At 39.6% G+C, this 9880-nt stretch overlaps 1 pseudogene; it reads left to right on the top strand.

Annotated features, from left to right (window-relative positions):
- Positions 1–889: 889 nt before the first annotated feature.
- On the top strand, positions 890–6781 carry LOC113938414 (annotated as a pseudogene).
- The last annotated feature ends 3099 nt before the right edge of the window (positions 6782–9880 follow it).

Below are 9880 nucleotides of genomic sequence, written 5' to 3'. Positions count from 1 at the left end.
CCTCACTTTTATCTTGGAGTGAATTTACTAGTTCCAACTCAGTTCTATGCATCCTTTACCATCATTTTCTCTTCTTTGAAATTGTAAAACTGCCCAATCCTCTCACTCGGATTCAAGGAGAGTGAATGACAACACTTAGAACTGTGGTGTCTTATCTGTCATACTCTTGCTTGTCCATGTGAGCTGCTGCATAGAGAGGTAGTCTACACTATTGTAGATACTTTCATATCCTACTGTTTTCTTGTCCCTTGTTTAGCATAGCATGCTACTGTGGTTCATATCAACTGCACGGAGTCAGTGGTGACAGTTGTGTTAAAACCCAGAATTGCCAACCTAAAAACAGTGGTTCTTGGGAAAGCATTTAATTCAGTGGCTGCTTTACAGGTAAAATAGTGGGATCTGTTTTTGAAAGAGAAGAAGGGAAACTGATACAAAGGCAGAAATTTGTGAGAGAGTCCCTGAGGAACATAATAAGCATCTGTTTTGTCTGGAACATGTGGAGCCTTCTTCCCAAATGAACACACAGCCCGTAGATGTCACTGCCATATCTTCATTATAGGCAATTTTTTTCAGTGTAAGAGAAATTCAGCATAACAGCTGTCACATTATGTCTTTTAATATCTCATCTTTTTGTGATGAAGGAAGCCATAGCCAACCAAGTAAGAAAGAAGTGACTACTGGTGTTCTGACTTAAATCAGTGAAGGTCTTCTTTTCACTTCTGCGAATCTTGAGTGTTCTGTAACAGCAGCTCTGAACTGCTTATACTATGTTCTTCAGGGAAGAATAAAGAATTTGGTGAGATAAAGCTAGCTCAATTAAAATTTTCCCCTGTGATTATGTTTTTAACATATTTGGAAGTATTAGAATATCTTCTATTTATAAATAATGATGAGGATAGATGGTAAGTTCTGTTTTATTCTTTGTTTTTTTTTTAAAGATTTGTTTATTTTAGAGAGACAGAGAGGTGGGGGAGGAGCCAAAGGGAGAGAATCTCAGACTCCCCACTGAGCACAGAGCCAATGCAGGACTTGATCCCATGACCCATGAGATCATGACTTGAGTCAAAACCAAGAGTCAGACACTTAATCGACTGAGGAACCCAGGCATCCCTATTTTACTTTGTTTTTAATAAAATACAGAATTAGCAACACTACTATACCATCCCATATCTAATTCATGACATTAGAAACCTTGATAAGTACTTCTATAATTCTTGAGTACTCCAAATACAAGATAATATCTATAATGGCACAATGTCTGACACAGAAGAGCATTTAATGAAGTGTTTGTTACCATACATCTCTTTATAGCTTTAATACAGTTAACCCTTAGACAATATGGATTTGAACTGCATGGGTCCACTTATATACATATTTTTTTGCAGTACGGTACTCTAAATGTATTTTCTCTTACGATTTTATTAACATTTTCTCTTCTCTAGCTTACTTTATTATAAAAATACAGTGTATAATGTGTATAACATAAAAAATATGTTAATAGACTATTCATGTTACTGATAAGGCTTCCAGTCAACATTAAGCTATTAGTAGTTTCCAGGGAGTCGAAAGTTAATACACAAATTTCCTACTGTGCAGGGCATCAGTACCCCTAATCCTCATGCTGTTCAAGGGTTAGCAGTACATGTATCCCTAAACACCGTTTGGTACTATTCATACAATTTTACATTATATATAAACATTATCATATATTCTTCTGCAACTTGATTTTTTCCTTTCAATATTATTTTTGTGAGATTTATCCATGTGTATGATACTCCATTCCTTAGTTATACTTCAATTCATTCATTCTTCTTTGGGTGGAAGTTTCAGTGTTTTTTCCAGTCTGTTACTAGACAGTGCCTTTTATAGTTGCCCTTCACCTTCCATTTTAGGGCTCTCATTTCCAATAGGTCATCTCGAGTCACTCTTGAGGAAATTAATTGGTTAAATGTAGCCTCAAGAAACAAAGAGATTTCACTCTAAAATCAATGTGAACATACCCTAAACATGAGATATGGCCTATTGGTAGGAATTTTCTACACTTCCATTAAAAGGTATGTCACACATTGATAGAAATTGTATTACATTCCTCAATTTTCTCATCTGCCAAAAGGAAGAATAATGGTATCCACTTTAAAACTATCCACTTTGTTGTGAGGTTTAAATGAGTTAATACACATAAATGCTTATAACAATGTCTAGCACATGGTACATGCTATCTGACTGTTAGCAGCTGTCATTATCATGGTAATACTGCAGGTAACACTTTGCTGTTCTCATATGTATATAGTAACTTTATAGGTATTGTTTTTCTACATCAAATATACTATTGCTCAGGCTTGGCTTGGATGCTATATATTCAGAGACATGAACAGAAATTATCTATGAAAATTTCTGTCCCTTACAAGGCTACATTCAAAACATGACTTGATATCTTTGGTGTTTGTTCAGTTGGTATTTCTAAGTACAGATGAAAAAAGATGGAAAGGACCTTTGAGTTACTGTGAGGAAAACTGTTGTTGGTGAAGAGCAAGCTAGGTTAGTAGGAGAGCTGGAATGTGGGAATGCAACAGAGTCAAGGGACTGCAAGAAGGTGCCTCTAGTTCAAGCCTCTTCATATCTTAAGGAGGCAGGGGACTGGAAGAATCTTGGGAATGTCATTTCATGTCATCTCACTTCAGGCTACCTTAGATGAATACAGCTTTTGGTGGTCCCTGAGGACCCAGATCCAGTAGGCTTATCCTAGGCTTTCAGTCTTTTCTCTGACTGACACATCCAGCCCTCTACATGGGGTCAGTGGGTAGGCTTCAGGATACTTTATTGTAAATTTTGGTTCCTAGAGCAAATCTGTAGCCATAGTGTTATGATGTTAGTGTTTTCTCTGTAGTTTAGTACTAACCTCCAGACAGGTGTCCAACATTTCAGGTCAGTAAGATTAAGACCCAGCACAGGTAGAGCGGCTTGCCTTGTGTATATGCAAGCTTTATCTCCTTTAGCCATCACTAGGTCCCCATGCTGCCTCTACTTAGCACCTTCAGAGAAATTAAAAGTCTCTGAAAAAAGTGCCCAATTTACTTAAAAATCACAACGATTTCAGAGATACCTGAGGATGACGTTTTGCAGTGGAATCTGAAATGTTATTTTTGTTGTTGTTTCATGATTTCTCAGAGGATGTAGTTGCCATTCTGCCAACAAATTGCCAACATTTTATGAACTCCCTGTTCTCTAGGATTCTTTCAACAACCCTGCTTAGAGAATAAAACTAACATGGCCCTTTGGAACTGCCACCATGTGGAAGGAACTATGAGTTTGTAGGCATGAGAATTCAGGTTGCTCTCTTCAAAGCACTCACAACGCACTTCTGAGAAGTCTTTAATGCCCAATGACCCCCTCTTCGAGTGACTACTGCTTTCTTATCAATGATATCTCTAGATCCATTTGCTATTCCTATCTATTACCAGGGACACCCAACTGGTAATCCTCCCTCACATCATGATAGCACTGAATCACTAGTTAATTGCTGCTTCTCCTAACCCTACCTCAGAAATAGCACCCAATACAGAAATGGGACCCTTCTCAGAATCTTTCATTAGGAACGCAATTTTTACAAATATTTACAATTTTTACAACTATTTGGATAGCAGCAAATAGTTCCTTTGGGGTACCCTCCGTCGCTGACTTGGGTTGTTATGTCTGATTTTGCCCATGTAAAACCTCGTCTCTGATGGTCTTCGGTGGATAGGGCTTTTGCAGAAACAAAGCGTTTATGACCTGTATCACTTACCCTCCCACCATGGGTAGTACCAACTCCTCTCAATTTTGTCCTGCTAATCTGAAGAGCCTTCATTTTACCCAGCCTTTCTGTACTGCTTGCTTCAGAACCAGGAAACAAACAGTCATACCCCAGGGATTTCGGTATGTTTATACCTGCCATCAACTTTTTTTGCCACACAAGTCTGAGACATAGAGGGGTGGGTAATATCATCTGAGGAAGAAATAAATTTTGACATCTCTGAATTCATAGCAGAGAGAGAGAGAGCAAGGCCCCACATATGGAGGTGATTCATTCAATATTGCTGAAGGAAAGTCCTAGGACCTAAAATATAAAAGATAAATAATAAACTTGGGGTAGAGATGTCAGGGTGGGGTGGAAGTGTGGGAGTGGACTCTGTTTTATGTATCTAGAGTTTGGCATGTAGCCCTTTTCAGCCTTTTAAGTGACACATACAAATCTGTAGTACTTAGGTAGTTCCAACTATTTTCACAGGGTCACTCCAAATTGAGCAGCTCTGACATGGACTCAAGCCATCCTCTTGTGATTCAGTGCCTTTTCAGGAGTGATTTTATTTCTGCCTCTATTAACCCTGTGAATTTCTCTCTGGTAGAGTTAAATAAAGAAACTGTTTCTTTATTTCAGTAGAAAACTATGCACCATCTACAGCATACCCTTTGGATCATGAGTCTACCCCTGCTCATTGTCATTGTCTTTGAGCTATTTTGCAACTCTTTATATAAATTGTAGGTAATGTATATGTTCCCATCTGGTAGTGATGTGATCCCACCCCCACCCTCCCGTGGGCAAAACAGTCCCATTTGCAATTCATTTTGTCCCATTTGCAATTCATTTTGACATTTCTTTTACCCATATAAATAAATCTGTGCTGTTTGGACTTTTCTTTTGAACTGCTTATAATTTCTGCCTGCTTCCCTCATATGAGTAAAATAAAATTTTTAACATGTGTTCAATCAGTATGAGAGTCTGATTTTACCTTTTTCTATAAATTATCTTTGAACAGTATCTATTTCACAGGATTGCCTGTGAATTCCTCATACTTAATCACCATTTTACTTTGGTCCATGAGTAAAGAATTGAGTAATATTAGGGATTTTTGCGGTTTCTCTGAAATTTGTCAAAATGTTTATTTTAGGTACCAACTTATTTCACAAAGGAAATTCATTACACTTTAGGGAAGTGGAAATTTTGCCATCTCAGCAAAAACTGCAGTGCAGTTTACTTGTACAGATGGCTTGGGGTCAGGGGTTTGTATGCTCAGCTATTTTTTTGTTGTTGTTATTGCAGGATTCTTGTTTAGGGATGCATACTCCTTTATCTCTTCTCAGCATCTCTTGTGGTTCTAATTTAAATATATGTATATATAATATATTATATGTATATATATATATATTTAAAGATTTTATTCATTTATGTGGAGAGAGAGCGCATGAGAGCATGAGGTGTGGGGGAGGGGCAGTTAGCGAGGGAGAAGCCGACTCCCTGCTGAACTAGGAGCCAGTTACCAGATGTAAGGCTCCATCCCAGGACCTTGAGATCATGACCTGAGCTGAAGTCAGACGCTCAACCAACTGAGCCACTCTGGCGCCCAGGTTCTAATTTATATTTTTAGAACAAGAGAGTGAGGTGGTTCAATTGACCTTGGTGTTGTGAGACTTCTCTAGATTGTTTCCCACATCATTGCAAGATTAGCTTCCTTTCTCTGATCTGTTTCCTCATCCATTTGTGAATACCAGTCCCCAGGAGAAACTTTTTTGATCATTCTTCCACATCTTGAAGCATGCAAAGTGCTGGAAATCACATTATCTCCGCTTCCTGTGTTTTCTCACCCAGAGATATGCACTATGTGGAAATAAACAAAGACCACCATATTAGAACAAATAGACTATTTATTCAGAGCTTGCTATAACAAGAGTTAGCTGCCATCACTTGCATTTAGCTGAGACAATACCAAAATCTGGAATGTTCACAGTGTCCTCAACGTCCTTCACTCCCTGGTAGACAAGTCCAATAATAACCAGCAGCTGGAGGTGTATACAAGTGGAGGCGACTCCCAGAGTGTGGCTGGCAGGAGTATGGATGGCACACCCTTTACAAGATGCTTGGGTATTTCAGCCTGGTGGGGCTTCTGCGTCTGCACTCCCTGTTGGGGGATTACTACCAGGCCATCAAGGTACTGGAGAATACTGAACTGAATAAGAAGAGCATGTATTCTCAGGTGCCTGAGTGCCAGGTCACCACAAATACTATGTCAGTTTTGCATATTTGATGATGTGTCACTACCAGGATGCCATCCGGGTCTTTGCCAACATATTCCTCTACATCCAGAGGGCCAAGAGCATGTTCCAGAGGACCACATAAAGTAGGAGATGATTAACAAGCAGAATGAGCAGATGCACGTGCTGCTGGCCATCGCCCTCACCATGTGCCCCATGTGAATCAATGAGAGGCTTCCTGCAGCTGCAGTAGAAATATGGGGACAAGATGCTACGCATGCAGAAGGGTGACCCACAGGTCTATGAGGAAATTTACAGCTACTCGTGCCCCAAATTCCTGTTGCCTGTGGTCCCCAATTATGACAACGTGCACCCCAACTACCACAAGGAGCCCTTCCTGCAGCAGCTGAAGGTGTTTTCCAAGGAAGTGCAGCAGCAGGCCCAGCTCTCTACCAACCACAGCTTCCGCAAACTCTACACAACTATGTCTGTGGCCAAGCTGGCCGGCTTCCTGGACCTCACAGAGCAGGAGTTCCGGATCCAGCTCCTTGTCTTCAAGCATAAGGTGAGGAACCTGGTGTGGACCAGTGGCATCTCTGCCCTTGATGACGAATTTCAGTCGGGCTCTGAGGCTGACTTCTACATCGATAAGGACATGATCCACATCGCAGACACCAAGGTCGCCAGGCACTATGGGGATTTCTTTATTCAGCAGATTCACAAATTTGAGGAGCTCAATCAAACCCTGAAGAAGATGGGACAGACACCCTGAGTACATTCACACTCTCGTTAGGAACTTATTTTGAGGTCTGTGTAGGTGGAGCATATTTTTGTCACCATGAAGCCTTTACCTAGATCAGCCATCAGCCATTCAGCTGAGTTGAAGTTTATTTGAATTAAGGACTGAAATGCTTCAAATAGGTCTCAGTAAAAGATATTTGGAGCCAAAAAAGAAAAAAAAAAAAAAAAAAGATCATCTGGGTTACGGGCTATTTCTTGGGTCAATGCTGTTTAAGGAGATCGAAAAATAACGAGCTTAAATGTCAGTGGCCTCCATTTTCTTATCTGTAAAAAGACTGACCAACATTAGGAGTCCCGGTTTTTTCCCTCAAAAAAATTTGAAGCTTTTCAAGCAGAGTAAAAACTCGTTCAAAGCACTGGTTGGAGTTTCTAAGAGCATGGCCCTCGTGAGCATAGTTCTGGAGGCTGCTTGTCCTGACTTTCACTGTGACCTTGACAAAGCACCAGAAATAACCAACAAATTTTGTATGCCAGGAAAATAGGCTCCAAATAGGATGCCTGCCCAACCTATGAAATGCTGTGAACCCAAATGGATCTTTACTCTGGATCTTACCCACCTCACAATTTTAGTCTCCAATATTGAAATGTAGTATTACCACTAAAAGAAAAAAAATGGATTGGAATGGCATGGAATATAACATCCCCTTACTTCACCCCCTGGCATTCTATGATTGCAAAGCTTTAAGTGCTATCATTTATTACCAAACCTTTGAGATAATAGAAAAAGGTCTACTGAAGCATGGCAAACTTAGACCAACATGGTTTACCAGTAGACTTGAGCATCTTTAAAGTTTTTTAATTCCCTCTTCCATGTAGAATTTTTCCTTTGTCTTTCTCCTCTGCCATCTTTTCCTGCCCCACTCTACTCTTCACCTCCCTCCTCTCTCCAGCCTCGTAGGTTGCCACATTTGTTGGCTCTCGCACTTCTTCCCACCACTCTGTGGTTGCTTGATTGTCTTCTCCTTTTCTAAACCTGCCAGTCCCCAAACTCCAAAATCCTGTTCACTGCTAATGGAGAGCAGTTTTGGTCTCTCTCTAATCACTATTTTAAACTAAGCCCAGGTCCAACTTTATGTTAAAAGATAATTTTAGAAAATGGGAAAATCATAACTCTCCTACAGATGTAAAAATGAACACATTTTTAAGATTTTTAGTTAATTCATGTAATATAGGGGAACTAGTTCAGGAGAAACGTCAAAAAGCACAAACATATAAAGGAATTGAATGGCAAATGGAGGCAAAATGGATTTTCCAAAATGGAAAAGTCAATGGAGACTCTACTGGACAAGACAGAGTTTGCATATCCATCAGTTACCTGCAACTTAAAAAGAGGTGCAAAACAGCTCAAAGATAGTAAAAAGGCTTGGAACCAGACTTCCCAGAAGGGTGTGCTATGGACAGTGCACTTCAATGAAATACGATTTTTTCCCTATATTTATCATATCCAAAAATTCATTAAGAGGTATGCACTGCTGAACAAAAAGTTGCCAAGGCTTGGAATCCTCCCTTTGAGAATGGAAGCCCTCACCAATGCTCTTAAAATTACACTAATGAGTGCTCTTAAATTATACTTTTTCTTTACTATGATCAAACTGGGAGGTAGTATCTGAGCATCAAAGAAAGCAATATGTTTTTGGCTACTTATCTTCAGTGAAGCCTCGCAGGGGTTATTTCTTCTTTTATGTCTCATTTGAATTATATAAAATGTGGCAGTTATCTCTTCTCATTGTCACCTGAGTGAGTTGTCTGTTGACATCCTAGCTATTTCACCAGTAGTGATTCATCTCAACTTATTAAATGTTGACATAGATATTAATATCCAAGTGTCAAGACTTAATTTCTGTCCTATTAAGAGGCTGTTTCAGCATCTAAATAATGGGATTGCATGATGTCAGAACCAGAAGGAACTGGATAAAGTATCTGATTCAATATTGTATTTTACAAATGAGGAAGGGGGCCTGAGAGGGGAAGTGATTTGCCAGTCAAGGGCCAGAGGCACAACGGGAGCTGGCACCACCCAGGAATGCCATGCTGACATTGTTTGTTTTGCCTTTTGGCAGCTGCATCTGAACCAGCCGCCCAGTGGTCCCTTTGGTATCCTCCTGTAATCCTCTGTTTTCCCCACCACAGGAACGTTTTCCCTACTCCTAACGTTCCTGATGCTTAATTCTCATGGGTTTGTATGCTAATTCCTAGTTAAATAAGGAAAGGATAATGGATGAAGGTCTAATTCCAGAGACTATTTTGCCTTGGATATGAGAGTCTTGAAAAGCCCATCAGAATTAAAAATAATAATAATGAATTTCTTATGGTGAAATGACAGTCTTTGTGATGAATTTAAAACATGTCTGCAATTCTTTGATATTCCAGTCACCAAGAGGTGGAGTTTAATTTCTCTTTCTTGAATATGCTTTCAATGATTCAGATTTTCTGAAGATTAAAATGTACTCAGAGTGACTCTGCTGACTTCTGCTGGGTCCTCAAAAGTCATAAGACTTCATCAAAAACTAATGATGTAATGTATGGTGATTAACATAACATAAAAAAAAATAAAAATGAGGAGAACTCCAATGGAAAAAAAAAAAGTCATGAGACTTCTGCCTGGCTTTCTCTTGGGACATGTGCTTGTGCAGGTCACAGCTTCCATGGAAGAAGTCAGCTACCCTGACTGTCTGGAAAGACCATCTGGAGAGACCACACAGAGAGATATTTCTGAGGCACTGCAGCTCCTCCTGCCTACAGACATTTGAATCTTCCAAAGGACATGAGCGAAAAAAATCTTCAAAATGACACAGATTCCAAGCAAGAACTGCATGACTAAGCCCGGTCAACACCTAGAACTGTGAAAAGTAGCAATAATAAATAACCATTGTAGTTCAGTTTGTGATGGTTTGTTACACATCATTTAGATCACCAGAGCAGCCCCTTTGAGAAGCAAGGAATATTTGGGTCCTGAAAACTTCAGTCTAGTCATAAAGAAGATTGTTAAGGTACAGAGGAGTCTCTAGTTAACCAGCATGCTGTTCCCATTTCTTCAGCTTGACTGCATATATAAGAGCTCATTACAGTA

Source organism: Zalophus californianus, chromosome 8 (assembly GCF_009762305.2).
Source record: "Zalophus californianus isolate mZalCal1 chromosome 8, mZalCal1.pri.v2, whole genome shotgun sequence".
Classification (NCBI taxonomy): Eukaryota; Metazoa; Chordata; class Mammalia; order Carnivora; family Otariidae; genus Zalophus; species Zalophus californianus.
This window is presented reverse-complemented; position numbering and strand designations above follow the sequence as displayed.